The following is a 14,814-nucleotide window of genomic DNA, read 5'->3' as shown; positions in this document are numbered from 1 at the left end:
GGTGGGCGGGAGCAGCGCGGGGTTTCCCCGGCAGCGTGAGGGCCGAGAGGGGGCTGGGGCGATGGCGGCGGCGTCCGGTGAGAGGGGACCGGGCATGGGGACAGGGACTGGCACAGGGATCCGTGATTGGCGTATGGGAACGGCACAGAGAACATAGAAACAGCAACTGGACTGAGAATATTGGATGGGGATTTGGAAGGTGCGGCTGAGATCAGAAACGGGAGTGCAGGAAAGGGACTGTGAAGTGGAATCTTGGAGTGGGACAGGGAATATCGCAATGGAAATGCGGGCCCAACAACACGACCGGGAGTATAAGAATGCGAAGAAGGCCGGATATATGGGACTGGAATTATGGGTTCGGCAGACAGACGGAGAATACGGGACAAGGACAGGGAATTAGACCGGGATTAGGATTCGGACTGGGATAGGAGCAGGGTGGGACCGGGAGTGGGGTGACACGTCAATAGGCAGGGGACAAGGGGAGTGACAGTGGGGAGAGAGGGGTCCTGGACAGGGAACACAGGGAATCGGGGCAGTGGGACATGGAGACACTTCCAGAGCAGGGGTCCTTGATCAGCTGCCTCAGAACCTCTGTCAGGGTCTCCCAGTGCAGCTGGAGCCGCTCGGCCTGGGAAGCCCAAAACCCTGGACAACTCCCCAGTCCCTGCCAGGATTGCTCCACTCCCTCACACCCAGCATCCCCCACATCCCCCGGAAGATCCCCCCATGTCCACATCCAGGTCTTAGTTCAAAATTATTTTTACCCTGGTTTTCCGTGTGTTCAAAGGACAACGAGAAATGAAAACAAAATCCACGCCATGAGGAGCCAGAAGGATGTGGGGGCCCCTGCCAGGTGTCTTCCCAGCATGGATCACCGGCAGTGTGGATCACCGGGGCTCTGCCCACCGGGGGTTACTGGGGATCAGCCAGCATGGATCCTCCCATGGGGGATGGAGCTGGAGCAGCGCACGAAGCTCTTCCCACACTCAGGGCACTCACTGGGATTCCCTTAGTGCTGGCTCTGTTGGTGTGTGGTCAAGTGAGAGCTCTGTGAGAAGCTCTTCCCACATTTGATACACTCGAAGGGCCTTTGACAGCACAAGGAGCAGGGCTGGGATGTGCTCTGGTGCCTGTGACATCACAAGGAGCAGGGCTGGGATGTGCTCTGGTGCCTGTGACAGCACAAGGAGCAGGGCTGGGATGTGCTCTGGTGCCTGTGACAGCACAAGGAGCAGGGCTGGGATGTGCTCTGGTGCCTGTGACAGCACAAGGAGCAGGGCTGGGATGTGCTCTGGTGCCTGTGACAGCACAAGGAGCAGGGCTGGGATGTGCTCTGGTGCCTGTGACAGCACAAGGAGCAGGGCTGTCTGTGATTTCTTTGGTGCCTGTGAAATCCCAAGGGCAGTGTCACAGTGGGGGCAGCTCTCAATGTCCCCAGCAGGTCCCACTGTCCAGTGCAGCCCGTGCCAGCGGTCACTGCGCACACGGGGGAGGCTGGGCTGGGCGGGGGTCGGGGCAGAAACGCCGCCCCGGGACTGGGCTCTCCCCCTGCCTCCGGGGCCCAGCCCCTGCTGGGAGCGCCTTGGGCAGGGCACGGGGCTGCTGCTGGCCCAGGGGGACAGGCCTTGTCCCCTGCCAGCTGCCTGGGCCCCTCTGATGCCTGTCCCACATCCCTGTGCCTCCTGTCCCAGCTACTCCACTCCCCCTTCACTCCCTCCATCAAAGCCCCACTCAACCTCTGCACTGTGACCTCTGGAAAGAAAGAAAGAATGAAGGAAAGGATGTGTAGTCAGTGTAGCCTGGCTGGATGCCAGGCACCCACCAAAGCTGCTCTCTCACTCCCCTCCAGACATGGACTGGAGAGAGAAAACAGAATGAAGATTTCATGGCTTGAGATAAGGACTGGGACAGATCACTCAGCACATGCCATCATGGGCAAACCTGGTTGGAAATGAGTGCCAGTAACTGAATTTATTGCTATCAAAATCAAAGCAGGATAGTGAGAAGTAAAATAGAGCTTTAAAAGCACCTTCTGCCCATCCCTCCCTCCTTCCCAGCTCTACCTCATCCCCCTGTGGGTGCAGGGAGACAGGGAAAGGGGCTTCTGGTCAGTTCATCCCATGTTTTCCCCGCTACTCAGGGAGAGGAGTCATTCCCTTCTGTGCCAGGGGTCCCTTCTGGTGATGCTTCTCCATGAACTTCTCCAACATGAGTTCCTCTCCCAGACGGCAGTTCTTCACAAACTGCTGCAACATGGGTCACTCTTCCATGGGCTCACAAGTCCTACCAGCACTGTGCTCCAGCCTGGGCTCCTCTGTCCAAGGGTTTGCAGGTCCCTGCCAGGTCCCTGCTCCAGCACAGGTTTCTCATGGGGTCACAGTCTGCGCTCAGGCATCCCCCTGCTGCAGCACGGGCTCCTGCAGATGCTGCAGGTGCATCTCTGCACCCTGTGCCCTCCATGGGCTGCAGGGGCCCAGCTGCCTCTGCACAGACTGCACCACGGAATGTCAGGGCAATCAGCTCCAGCAGCTGGAGCAGCTCCTGCCCCTCCTCCTGCCCTGCCCTTGGTGTGTGCAGAGTTTTTCCTCTCACATGTTCTCCCCCTGCTCTTCCCTGGTCACAGTTACAACTACGCGATAAGCGATTTTCTTCAATCTGTTATCCCAGAGTTGTTGCCACCATTTCTAACTGGCCCAGCCTTGGCCTGTGGCCGGTCCGTCCTGGAGCCGGCTGGCGTTGCCTCTGCGGGACATGGAGGAGCAGCTGCTTCCTCTCACAGGATGCGCTCCTAGACCCCCCCCCTTACAAAAACCTGGCCATGCCAATGTCGTATTAGTATGGTATAGTTTTTATTGCCATTATTACCGTTGTTAATTTTTATTTTTGCTGGGGCTGGGAGAGCAGAGAAGGTGCTGCCAGAGCTGGGGGACCCTGTGCAGTCTGCAGGAGGCAGACATCCTGATAAGGGGCAACCCCGGCAGGCTGGAGATGTTGGGAGCATGGACAAGGGAGACGCAGGGGTACCCCGGGGCCCTGTAACGGGGGCCCCAGACAGGTGGTCCCCCCGGAGCCCCTCTGACAGCCAGCTGGGGAGCCCAGAGAAGGGGAACCTCTGGGATTCCCAGGAGCCCCAGCAGCCCAGAGAGAGGGAATTCCAATACACACTGGAGCTGCAGAAGCCCAGACAGGGCTGAACCCCAAAGTGGAGAGACCAGAGACAAGGAATTCCTGGGTGGATGCTGAATCTTGGTGGTTTGGGTGTTTTTGAGGGTGGCTGGATCTTGGTGGTCTGGAGGTTTTTATGGGCACCAGAAACCTGGTTACCTTTAGAGATGGACTTGGGCAGGAGGAACACCCAAGTGAACATGCTCACTCCTTGTTTTTCCCGCAAAACAGACATTCCATTTCCCAAAGTTTGGCCAGCTGGAGGAGGAGGCTGCAAAGAAGAGGAAGACTGGCCGGGAGCCCCAGGCAGGTGAGGAGGAAGTCAGTGCCCCTTTCCTCCTCTCTTCTGCTCCATCTCCCTGCCCAGCCTGGCCCCTGGCTGCAGGATGTGAAAAACAAATGTTTACTCTTCAGAATATTTTTAAACGTTTAAAAAGGGAATAAAAAGGGACAGTATCCAGTGCTGGGGTGTTCCTGGCTATGGGCCAAGGAACAGGCAGGTAAAATAAGGGGGTGTTATCTATACACTGTTTCTTTACTGACCTATGCACATATTCTTAAGTTTCATGCAGTATTCAAACATTCTTGGGAGCTTTCGATGTTGCAGGGACTCTCTTGTTTTAGTTTTACACTCTGACTTATCTGCATGACCTTCTGCAGATCAGGTCAATGTATTTGGTTCTTTTCTGTGGTTTCATCCTGTTGTTTCACACTTCCTTGATGAGAGGAGTTAACAAGTTCTTTGCTAATTCTCCTCTGGTGCTTTGGTTTGTGTCACTATTATCACTTGGAGAGGTCAGTCAGCAGATGTGGGAAACAACATCTGTGCTTTAGAGAGTTCTCTTAGTTACTTAGACAAAACATTTTATGTTTTGCTAAGGCCTACAGTATAATACATTCACTGCACCATTATTTCTGTAAACTATATGGGGTATACACAGATTTCATGTATTCACCACACTACTATTTCCATGGGCTGTACAGTGCATACTTAGAATGATAGATTATGTTATATTAGCAAGCAGCTAAAAGGAGTTATAAATTGTGCTATATTTCAGTACTTATGATCAATAACAACATGCGTTGTTGTTAATTAATACGTAAATGGAAAAGCCATTGTAATAGGGTCATTTTTAACAAGGACAAATGTCACCCTAATTTTTCAGCCTTCTGATGTTTTACATTTCTACTGGAACTTTTTCACACATTGAAAAATAAACAAAGAGTGATGTTTTGTAAATATGCATTCTGTTCCAGGAGGAAGGACAAATTGAGGAACTTCTAGGTTGACCACTGGGGTCAGAGCGGTGTTACTCTGGTCCCCCAATCCCTGATCAAATTCCAAAGACTATATAAGTTGAGATTCCAGAATAAACTTCCTCTTTCTTTCTCGTCTCACAACCTGATGGGTGAGTGTGGTTCTTTGGTGTCCATACAGAGACAGACAACCTCACTGCAGACACTGTCTTGCCAGGGATGGATTGGAGAAATCTGTTTGTCCTTCCCTCTGTCACAAAGATAAATCTCCTTCCCTCTTTCACTCCTTCTGTCTTTCTGTCTTTCTTCTTTTTTCTTGTTCCTTCCTCTCCTTGTCCTTCCTCCCCCTGAAAATGAGCTGAGCACAGAGACCAGGGAGGACAAATCCCCATGGCAGAACCTCATGGAAGAGGCCATTTTCAATAGCGCAGGAATTCAGTGGGGACAAAAAGCCCCGGAGATCCCACACGAGGAGGGGCTCCAAACCCAGCCCAGGGAGCCCCGAGGAGGAAAGACCCACCCTTGGCCAGGAAGGCGGACGGAGATCCAGATACAGCTTAGAGCTGGTTGTCCCTGGGCAGCTTCATGGCAGGGAGAAGCCCTACATGTGCTTGGAATGTGGGAAGAACTTCAGCTGGAGCTCCAGACTCCGTACCCACCTGGATGGGACCCCCTTTGAGCAGGGCCAGATTTCAGCTGGAATATCGGGATTCCCAGACTCAGGTTGGTGAGTGCGCCCAGCACATCCGGCACCAACCTGGAGATGCTGCAAGTCCAGTACAGTCAGAGCAGGGGTGAGTAGGGGGAGCCAGGGGCTGGGGGATCCTTGGGAATAGGGGGAATTTGTGAGGCTGGGATGCTCCTCACCATCCTGTGCTTCCAAGAGCCCAGTCACTCCCAGCATGAACCCAGTTCCTCTCAGCATGATTTCAAATGCTCCCTGTTCATTCCAGTGTGATACCAGTGCTCTCTGGTACAGTCCAAGTCACTCCCCGTGTGATCCCAGTCTCTTCCACCAGAGTCCCAGTCATGCCCAGTTACCCTCAGTGTAGCCCCAGTCACTCCCACTTGCTCCCAGTTTCCTCCAGCATGGTCCCAGTTGCTCCCAGTGTAGTCCCCATCAGCCCCAACAGAGTTGGACACACTCCCAATATATCCCAGTTGCCCTCAGCATGCTTGGAGCCATTCCCAGTCACTCCCAGTATGATCTCTGGGTGATCCCAGGAGAGCCCAGTCACTTCTAGCAGGAGCCCAAAGCTCATGGAACACCTGGAGAACACACCTGGAGGACGGTCCCTACAAGTTCTCTGGCTGCAGGATGAGCCCCAGGGAACAGAGGTCCCACCAGAACCACCACCCGAAGTAGGAGGTGGGGACAGCTCTGCAGCCTGGGGCCCCGGGACCACCAGGGGAGCCCCCAGATTGACACCTCAGCAAGTGGCTCACACAGCCCCTCATCCTGTCCCCAAAATCCCACTCTTGGGATCCCTCATCCCTCTCTGCAGTCCCCCCTCCAACACCTCCAGGCCTGCGGGAAGAGCCCCAAGGGATGGAAGTGCCTAAAACGCTACTGAAGTGTCCAAACTGCTCCCAGGCTGTGGATGTTCCTGTCTACAAACCTCTACTGGTCAGTGCCATGGGGGGCTGGGAAGGGGTTTTTGGGGATCCTGAGGGGACTGGAAGGAGACTTTGGTGGCTCTTGTGGGAGTTTGTGGAGCTAGGTCTGTGGGGGAGTTTTCCGAGTTCTGGGAGGGTTGTGTGGTTAGAAAAAATTTGAGTGGGTCTTGGAGAAGATGGGAAAATTGTGATGGATCTCAGGGCCATTTATATTGCATGGTGCTGTTTAGGGAGGGGCGGTGGGGATCTGTGGGGTGGTTTGAGGGGGCTGGGAGTGTCTGTGGGGCTGGAAGGGGGTTTTAGGCTGATCGTGACCTCCCAGACCCTCAGAGCTGCTGCCAGACCCTGCCCACAAGGTGCTGCCGGGAGAGAGGGGCTCGATGTTGGTGTTTGTGTTCCTGGCACTGTGGGAGTGAGGGGGGATCCCCAGGGGCCATGTGTGTCCGCCCCAGACTGTGTGTGACCCCCCCATCCCGGTGTCACCCCCTTTTCCCTCTCCACAGGGCTCCTGACTCAGCTGCCCCCAGGAGGGAATTTCGGGAGGGGGCAAAGGGGCTGCGTAGCCCCCACAGGGGATGACCCCTCCGCAGCCCCTTTGTTTAGCACCAAACTGGGCTTGGGGCTGCAGGAGGAAGAGGCCGAGGGGAAGCAGATCCTGCAGGTGGGACAGTGCTTGGAGTCAGGGCAAGGTCCTGCTCTGCACACCTGACTCAGATGTGACCCTGCACCGGGTATGGAGTAGGATATTCCCATCCCCAGATATCCTGGGGTTTTCGTAGTTGGGGAAGGAGGGTATAGCGGGGAGAGAGGAGGGAATTTTGGAACTTGAAGGACTCCAAAGCCACAAATGCCCTTTGGGGAGATTCTGGGGGTGTCCCGGAAGTTGTTTTTTCACGGGGGGAGGCAGGAGAGGGGAGAAGAGTGGGACACCGAAGTGTGCAGCCCAGAGAGAGCAGAGCCCCAGGATTCAGCCTTGGAGGGGAACACCCTGGCGAGGGGGAACCTCTGGAGCTCCCCGCAGCCTGAAGCAGAGTCAGGGGAAAGGGGAGCGCTGGGACCCCAAGAGCTCCAGCATGGCTAAGTGAGAGCCCAGAGACGGGGAGGCAGGGAACCCCCAGGGGCTGCAGGGAACCCCCAGCAGCAGAGAGAAGGGGGAGCCCCAGAAGCCCAAGGTCAGAGGAGCAGAGAGGGGGGACCCTAGGGATTCCTGGGACCCCTGAGAGGCTGGAGATGGTGGGGATGCCAGACAGGAGAACTCTCAATACACACAGGACCTCCAGAAGTCCAAAGTGCAGAGACCAGAGAGGGGAAAGTCCTGGAGATGTTTTTTTGGGGTGATCATGGTCCATCCAAGTTTTTTGTGGGCTCAGTCATGGTATTTCTGTGTTTTTTCAGCTAAATCTTGGTGGTCTGGAGTATTTTGGATCTGAATCTTGGTGGTCTGGAGGTTTTTATGGACAGAAAACATCCAGGAACTTCTAGAGATGGGTTTGGGCAGGAGGAATCCCCAGCCAAACGCTCTCACACTTTATTTTCCCCCCAAACCAGGATTTCTCATTCCCAAACCTTGGCCTGATTGAGGAGGAGGAGGCCATGAGGAAGAGGAAGATGGCCCAGGAGCCCCAGGCAGGTGAGGAGGAAGTCAGTGCCCCTTTCCCCCTCTGTCCTCCTCCAGCTCTCTGCCCAGCCTGGCTCCGGGCTGCAGGACAACCCCTCTGCCGACGCCATCCTGCTGGGGATGCATTTGGGGGATCTCCTTCCCCTTCCCTGTGGCATGGAGACAAATGCCATCCTCTCCTTGTCCTTCCTCTTCCAGACCAGGGGCTGAGTATGGAGACCAGGGAGGACAAATCCCTGGGGCAGAACCTTGTGGAAGAGGCCGTTTTGAGCAGCTCAGTGGCACAGGAATCCAACGGGGAGGAAAATCCCCAGAGATCACACATGAGGAGGGGCTGCAAATGCAGCTCAGGGTGCTCTGAGGAGGAAAGACCCTCCCTGGCTGGAGCTTTTGCCAGAGCTCAGACATGGAGGTCCCTGAGCTGCTTCACGATGGAGAGTTTCAGCCAGAGCTTCAACCTCCTCACCCACCTTCAGGTGCACATGTGGGAATGGCCCTACGAGTGTGGGGAGTGTGGGAAGAGGTAGAGGCATGGCTCCCACCTCCTCTACCATCAGCAGGTGCACAATGGGGAACAGCCCTAAACATGCTTGGAATGTGGGCAGAGCTTCAGCATTAGGTCCAATCTGACCTCCCACCAGAAGATCCCCACTGGGGAACAGCCCTACGACTGTTCCAAGTGTGGGAAAAAGGCTCGGAGCAGTCCAGATCTCCTCAAGCACCAGCGCACACACACAGGGGAGAGGCCCTTCTGCTGCCCTGATTGCAGGAAGGGCTTCAAGCCAACTTCAGCCTCCTCACCCACCAGCACATCCACAGCCAGGAGAGGCCCTTTGAGTGTCCTGAGTGTGGGAAGGACTTCTCCAGGAGCTCACTTGACCAGACACCAATGGAGCCACCGGTCGGGGCCCACCTGTGAGGGCCCCGACTGCAGGAAGAAAAGAACCAGTCAGAATCAAGCAGTATCTCTTAAGAAAGGAAGACAGAGGAAGAATTAGCCCTATAGTTGAAAATTTCTTAGAGCTGGGGTCGCTGAAGGAATGCCAATCTGATTTTAACACTCCTATCCTGCCTGTCCACAAACCTGATGGGTCATACCGGGTTGTGCAGGATTTACGGGCTGTTAACCAAATAACTGAGGATCTCTACCCCGTGGTAGCTAACCCGTACACCTTGTTACCGTGTATGACACCAGAGCGACGTTGGTTTACCCCTTTTGATTTGAAGGATGCTTCTTTTGCCTCCCTCTCCACAAAGCCAGCCAGCAAATTTTTGCATTTGAGTCGGAGAATCCCAAAAGTGGACGTAAAGCTCAGGTCACATGGACAGTTCTTTCCCAAGGGTACAAAAACTCGCCCACCCTGTTTGGAGAACAACTTGCAAAGGATTTGGAATCTTGGGAAGCTCCACCAAGAGAAGGGAAATTGTTGCAGTATGTAGATGACATCCTAATAGCTACCCCGACAGAAGAAGGGTGCATGGCCTGGACGGTAAGCCTTCAAAACTTTTTGGAGCTTCAGGGGTACAGAGTGACAAAGAAAAAGGCTCAGGTGGTAAAACAAAAGGTGATCTACCTGGGCTATGAGATCAGTGCTGGGCAATGGACTCTGGGGAAAGAGCACATAGAATCAATATGCCAAACCCCGAAACCCCAGACGGTAAAAGAACTGAGAACCTTCCTGGGCATGACGGGATGGTGCAGACTGTGAGTTTACAACTACGGATTACTCGTGAAACCTCTGTATTCGCTCATTGCAAATGGGAGCAGAGAGCTCCAGTGGAGAAAGGAAGCCACACGGGCCTTTGGGCAACTGAAAAAGGCCCTCATGTCAGCTCCAGCTTTAGGACTGCCAGATGTGAGTGAACCGTTCTTTCTCTTCTCTCACGAGAAAGAGGGAATTGTGCTGGGAATACTGGCACAGGACCTGGGCCCATATAGAAGGGCAGTTGCTTATCTTTCCAAGCAGCTGGATGTAGCAGCTAAAGGATGGCCAGGTTGCCTCAGGGCAGTGGCCACAGTTGTGCTGAACATTCAGGAGGCCTGTAAGTTCACCCTGGGCCAGAAAACGACTGTGCTGGTGTCTCATACAGTATCCTCAGTACTGGACACAAAGGGAGGCCACTGGCTTTCCCCACAACAGTTCCTGAAATACCAAGCTATCATGGTAGAACAAGATGATGTAGAGATAGTGGTAACTAACATTGTCAACCGAGATTCTTTCCTTAGTGGGAACCAAGGAAAGCCAATTCATCATGATCAGAAAACACTGGGGAATTGATGCCTTGTAAAATTACTTGATTGGAAAAAATCACTGCCAGGAACTTATATTCCACTATCACTCAAGTGGCCCAGCTGTGTGAACTTTGCCTCCAGACTAACCCTAAGAATACCCCTAAACCAAACCTTGGCCAAATTAGAAAGGGCCGTGGACCCAGTCAGCGTGGCAAATTGATTTTTCAGAATTACCAAAAAAAGGAGGGTACCGATATTTGTTGGTACTAACAGATACCTTTTCAGGATGGCCAGAGGCTTTCCCCACCAGGACTGCCAAAGCCCGGGAAGTAACCAAGATACTGTTGCACAAAATAAACATAGGCAGGAAGAGTGGCTAAGAAATGGCAAACTGTGAATCTGGAATCTTGCGTTACCAGGGAGCAACAGGAGTTCATTTGTGAAAGTAACACATTCGAGGCTCGAGACGTATGTCTTGATACTGAGCAGGGTGTCTGTCACTTTGAAATTCATCCCAATACTGACCAAAGGACTGTACTTGTATATATTGGTCACAGTTGTGTATGTTTAAAGACTGCATGTCTCCTTTTATAGAAATAGACAAAGATAATGTAACTTTGTTTAGCAAGAATCATTCTAACCTCTGCATTTGTAACTTTGTTAAGATTTTAGAGTGTGACTTTCTATATTCAGCACCAGTTGTGTCCCACCAGCTAGTTAAGTCCGACAATCACAGGTTGTCACCCACAATTACTGTCCATCACAACACAAAAGAAATAAACAAGGTTCTGCAAAGAGTGAAACAAGATGCAAGTCAAAATTGGTGGGACTCACTCCCTAGATGGTCACCCACTGCAAATGGGATCCTAAATACATTATGTCACCCCATCATTGTCTTATTAATACCAGTTGGTGTAAGTTTAGAGCTGTCTTTTGTAATGCTTATTTAGACTTGGAAACTGCTACAAGTAACAATATTAACCTCCTTATCCCAAGTACATGTGCCATGGCAAGGCACTGAGAGACACATATCATAAGAATTGGAATTTGTACTAAGTAAAAGAATTTACTGCCTTATTAAAAAGGGGGAAACTGAAACAGGAGATAGGAAACTAGAGGATATTAATCATAGAAATTGGAAGATATTGATTAAAGAGTAGGCATTCAGATGATGTGTATTGCTGCTTTTTGCAAGGTACTAGCTGCTTGAGAAGGGACAGGACTATGTGCAAGAACAGCAAGGAGGAATGCAAAGCTGCCTGATAAAGGGAGGACGCTTACCAAAACAGGAGACAAGAATACAAGATTACCAGAGATAATGACATAACGAGGCTCCTTGGGCCCCCAGGACCAGATAAAACTGGCCTTATAGCTTGGACTATGACCACAGGATCAGCGGGCACGCGCAAGGCAGCGTGGTCAGAAGTTCATCTCTGAGGAAGACTGTTTCTCTTCATCTCTGAGACCCCGGAGACAACCACCAGAGACAACTGCAAAGGACTGACAAGACGATTAGCATATGAAGCGGAGAGGGGGAAGGCAGAGCATGAATATGCACAGGGATATTGCAAAACTTGATGCATATGTAACATTCTAGAGGTTAAAAGAAAACGCGAGTGAGCGAGGGGCTGCACATGCCTTTGGGAGCTCTCCCGCATCGCGCCCAATGCTGAATAAATCACATGCCTACTTTAAAACTCATTTTGTCTCTGAGTTCTAGAATCTTTCCACGTGTCAGAACATTTCGGTGTAAAATCACAAATATTAATGGAAGCTGAAAAATTCAACATTATTAGAAAGCAAGCTTCGAACACTGGGACTAGAAGAGCTCAGGCAATCCATTTAATTAGAATGAGCCCACTCTTTCTGACGTGTGAGCAATGCCACTGAATTTCCCAAACCAGGGAAATAGGAAGACCTGGCAGCAGCAGCTTTGCACACAGCAATGACACAGAACAGGGTATAACTTCTAATTGCAATTACGAACTTTTGTTTTGAGCTCTACTATAGTCACTATTAACATAGAGTCTAGAAGACTAAAAATACTAGTAATAATAGTAACTGTAATATTAATAGCAAAACTAGAGATTATAGCAGTAATAGAATTCATAATGGTAATAAAAACCTTAACATACTTATACTAGGTTGGCATGGCCAGGTTTTGGTTAAGGGGGAGCTCTAGGATGCCTTCTGTGAGATGCCGCTGGAAGCAGCTGCTCCTCCATGTCCCGCAGAGGCAACGCCAGCCGGCTCCAGGACAGACCGGCCACAGGTCAAGGCTGGGCCAGTTAGAAATGGTGGCAACAACTCTGGGATAACAGATTGAAGAAAATCACTTATCGCGTAGTTGTAACTGTGACCAGGGAAGAGCAGGGGGAGAACATGTGAGAGGAAAAACTCTGCACACACCAAGGGCAGGGCAGGAGGAGGGGCAGGAGCTGCTCCAGCTGCTGGAGCTGATTGCCCTGACATTCCGTGGTGCAGTCTGTGCAGAGGCAGCTGGGCCCCTGCAGCCCATGGAGGGCACAGGGTGCAGGGATGCACCTGCAGCATCTGCAGGAGCCCGTGCTGCAGCAGGGGGATGCCTGAGTGCAGACTGTGACCCCATGAGAAACCTGTACTGGAGCAGGGACCTGGCAGGGTCCTGCAAACCCTTGGACAGAGGAGCCCAGGCTGGAGCACAGTGCTGGTAGGACTTGTGAGCCCATGGAAGAGTGACCCATGTTGCAGCAGTTTGTGAAGAACTGCCGTCTGGGAGAGGAACTCATATTGGAGAAGTTCATGGAGAAGCGTCCCCAGAAGGGATCCCTGGCACAGAAGGGAATGACTCCTCTCCCTGAGCAGCGGGGAAAACATGGGATGAACTGACCAGAAGCCCCTTTCCCTGTCTCCCTGCACCCACAGGGGGATGAGGTAGAGCTGGGAAGGAGGGAGGGATGGGCAGAAGGTGCTTTTAAAGCTCTATTTTACTTCTCACTATCCTGCTTTGATTTTGGTAGCAATAAATTCAATTAATGTCTCCAATTTCCAACCAGGTTTGCCCATGATGGCATGTGCTGAGTGATCTGTCCCAGTCCTTATCTCAAGCCATGAAATCTTCATTCTGTTTTCTCTCTCCAGTCCATGTCTGGAGGGGAGTGAGAGAGCAGCTTTGGTGGGTGCCTGGCATCCAGCCAGGCTACACTGACTACACATCCTTTCCTTCATTCTTTCTTTCTTTCTTTCCAGAGGTCACAGTGCAGAGGTTGAGTGGGGCTTTGATGGAGGGAGTGAAGGGGGAGTGGAGTAGCAGGGACAGGAGGCACAGGGATGTGGGACTGGCATCAGAGGGGCCCAGGCAGCTGGCAGGGGACAAGGCCTGTCCCCCTGGGGCAGCAGCAGCCCCGTGCCCTGCCCAAGGCGCTCCCAGCAGGGGCTGGGCCCCGGAGGCAGGGGGAGAGCCCAGTCCCGGGGCAGCGTTTCTGCCCCGACCCCCGTCCAGCCCAGCCTCCCCCATGTGCGCAGTGACCGCTGGCACGGGCTGCACTGGACAGTGGGACCTGCTGGGGACATTGAGAGCTGCCCCCACTGTGACACTGCCCTTGGGATTTCACAGGCACCAAACAAACCACAGACAGCCCTGCTCCTTGTCATGTACCACGCACCAGAGAGCAGCACAGCCAGCCCTGCTCCTTGTGCTGTCACAGGCACCAGAGCACATCCCAGCCCTGCTCCTTGTGCTGTCACAGGCACCAGAGCACATCCCAGCCCTGCTCCTTGTGCTGTCACAGGCACCAGAGCACATCCCAGCCCTGCTCCTTGTGCTGTCACAGGCACCAGAGCACATCCCAGCCCTGCTCCTTGTGCTGTCACAGGCACCAGAGCACATCCCAGCCCTGCTCCTTGTGCTGTCACAGGCACCAGAGAGCATCCCAGCCCTGCTCCTTGTGCTGTCACAGGCACCAGAGCACATCCCAGCCCTGCTCCTTGTGATGTCACAGGCACCAGAGCACATCCCAGCCCTGCTCCTTGTGATGTCACAGGCACCAGAGCACATCCCAGCCCTGCTCCTTGTGCTGTCACAGGCACCAGAGCACATCCCAGCCCTGCTCCTTGTGCTGTCACAGGCACCAGAGCACATCCCAGCCCTGCTCCTTGTGCTGTCACAGGCGCCAGAGCACATCCCAGCCCTGCTCCTTGTGCTGTCACAGGCGCCAGAGCACATCCCAGCCCTGCTCCTTGTGCTGTCAAAGGCCCTATGAGTGCCCCAAGTGTGGGAAGAGCTTCTCACAGAGCTCTCATTTGAATAGACACCATCAGAGGCACCACAAAGGGAAGCCCTGTGAGTGTCCCTGCGAGTGCAGGAAGAGCTTCGTGAGCTGCTCCAGCTCCATCTCCCTTGGGAGGATCTGCGCTGGATGATCCCCAGTGACCCCCGGTGGGCAGAGCCCCGGTGATCCGTGGTGACGGTGATCCGTGTTGGGAACACACCTGGCTGGGGGCTCCACATCCTCCTGGCTCCTCATGGCCTGGATTTTCTCTTTGTCCTTTCAAAATACCCACCACTGGGGTAAAAATAAAGATGTTGAACAAAGACATGGATGGGACATGGGGGCAATCTTCCAGGGGATGTGAGGGATGCTGGGTGTGAGGGAGTTGAGGGTTCCTGGCAGGGACTTGGCGGTTGCTCAGGGCTTTGCACTCCCCAGGCCGAGCAGCTCCGGCTGCGTTGAGAGAACCCCTGGCAGGGGTTCTGGGGCAGCTGATCAAGGACCTCCTGCCCTGGAACTGTCTCCATGTCCCCCCATTCTGGTTCCTAGTGTCCCCTTTTCCAGGGTCCCCTCTCCCTGCTGTCACTCCCCTTCTCCCCTGCCTGTTCCCATGTCACCCCATTCCCACTCCCATCCTCTTCCCATCCCAGTCTGGATCCCATTCCCATCCTCCT

General features: G+C 53.3%; 1 long non-coding RNA gene and 1 pseudogene across 1 annotated transcript; both read left to right on the top strand.

Moving 5' to 3' along the window:
* Window positions 1–33: 33 nt before the first annotated feature.
* On the top strand, window positions 34–4,566 carry LOC136304055 (uncharacterized). Its single transcript, XR_010724358.1, has 3 exons — window positions 34–77; window positions 3,397–3,475; window positions 4,423–4,566. It is a non-coding gene; the product is annotated as an uncharacterized lncRNA (long non-coding RNA).
* A 4-nt stretch (window positions 4,567–4,570) lies between these two features.
* Window positions 4,571–8,655, top strand: LOC136303988 (zinc finger protein 774-like; annotated as a pseudogene).
* Window positions 8,656–14,814: the final 6,159 nt, after the last annotated feature.

Source organism: Chamaea fasciata, unplaced genomic scaffold (assembly GCF_029207755.1).
Source record: "Chamaea fasciata isolate MVZ Bird 193981 ecotype frontalis unplaced genomic scaffold, bChaFas1.0.hap1 SCAF_46, whole genome shotgun sequence".
In the NCBI taxonomy this organism is placed as follows: domain Eukaryota; kingdom Metazoa; phylum Chordata; class Aves; order Passeriformes; family Sylviidae; genus Chamaea; species Chamaea fasciata.
Note: the sequence above shows the minus strand (reverse complement) of the source record. Positions and strands in the feature narration are given on the sequence as shown.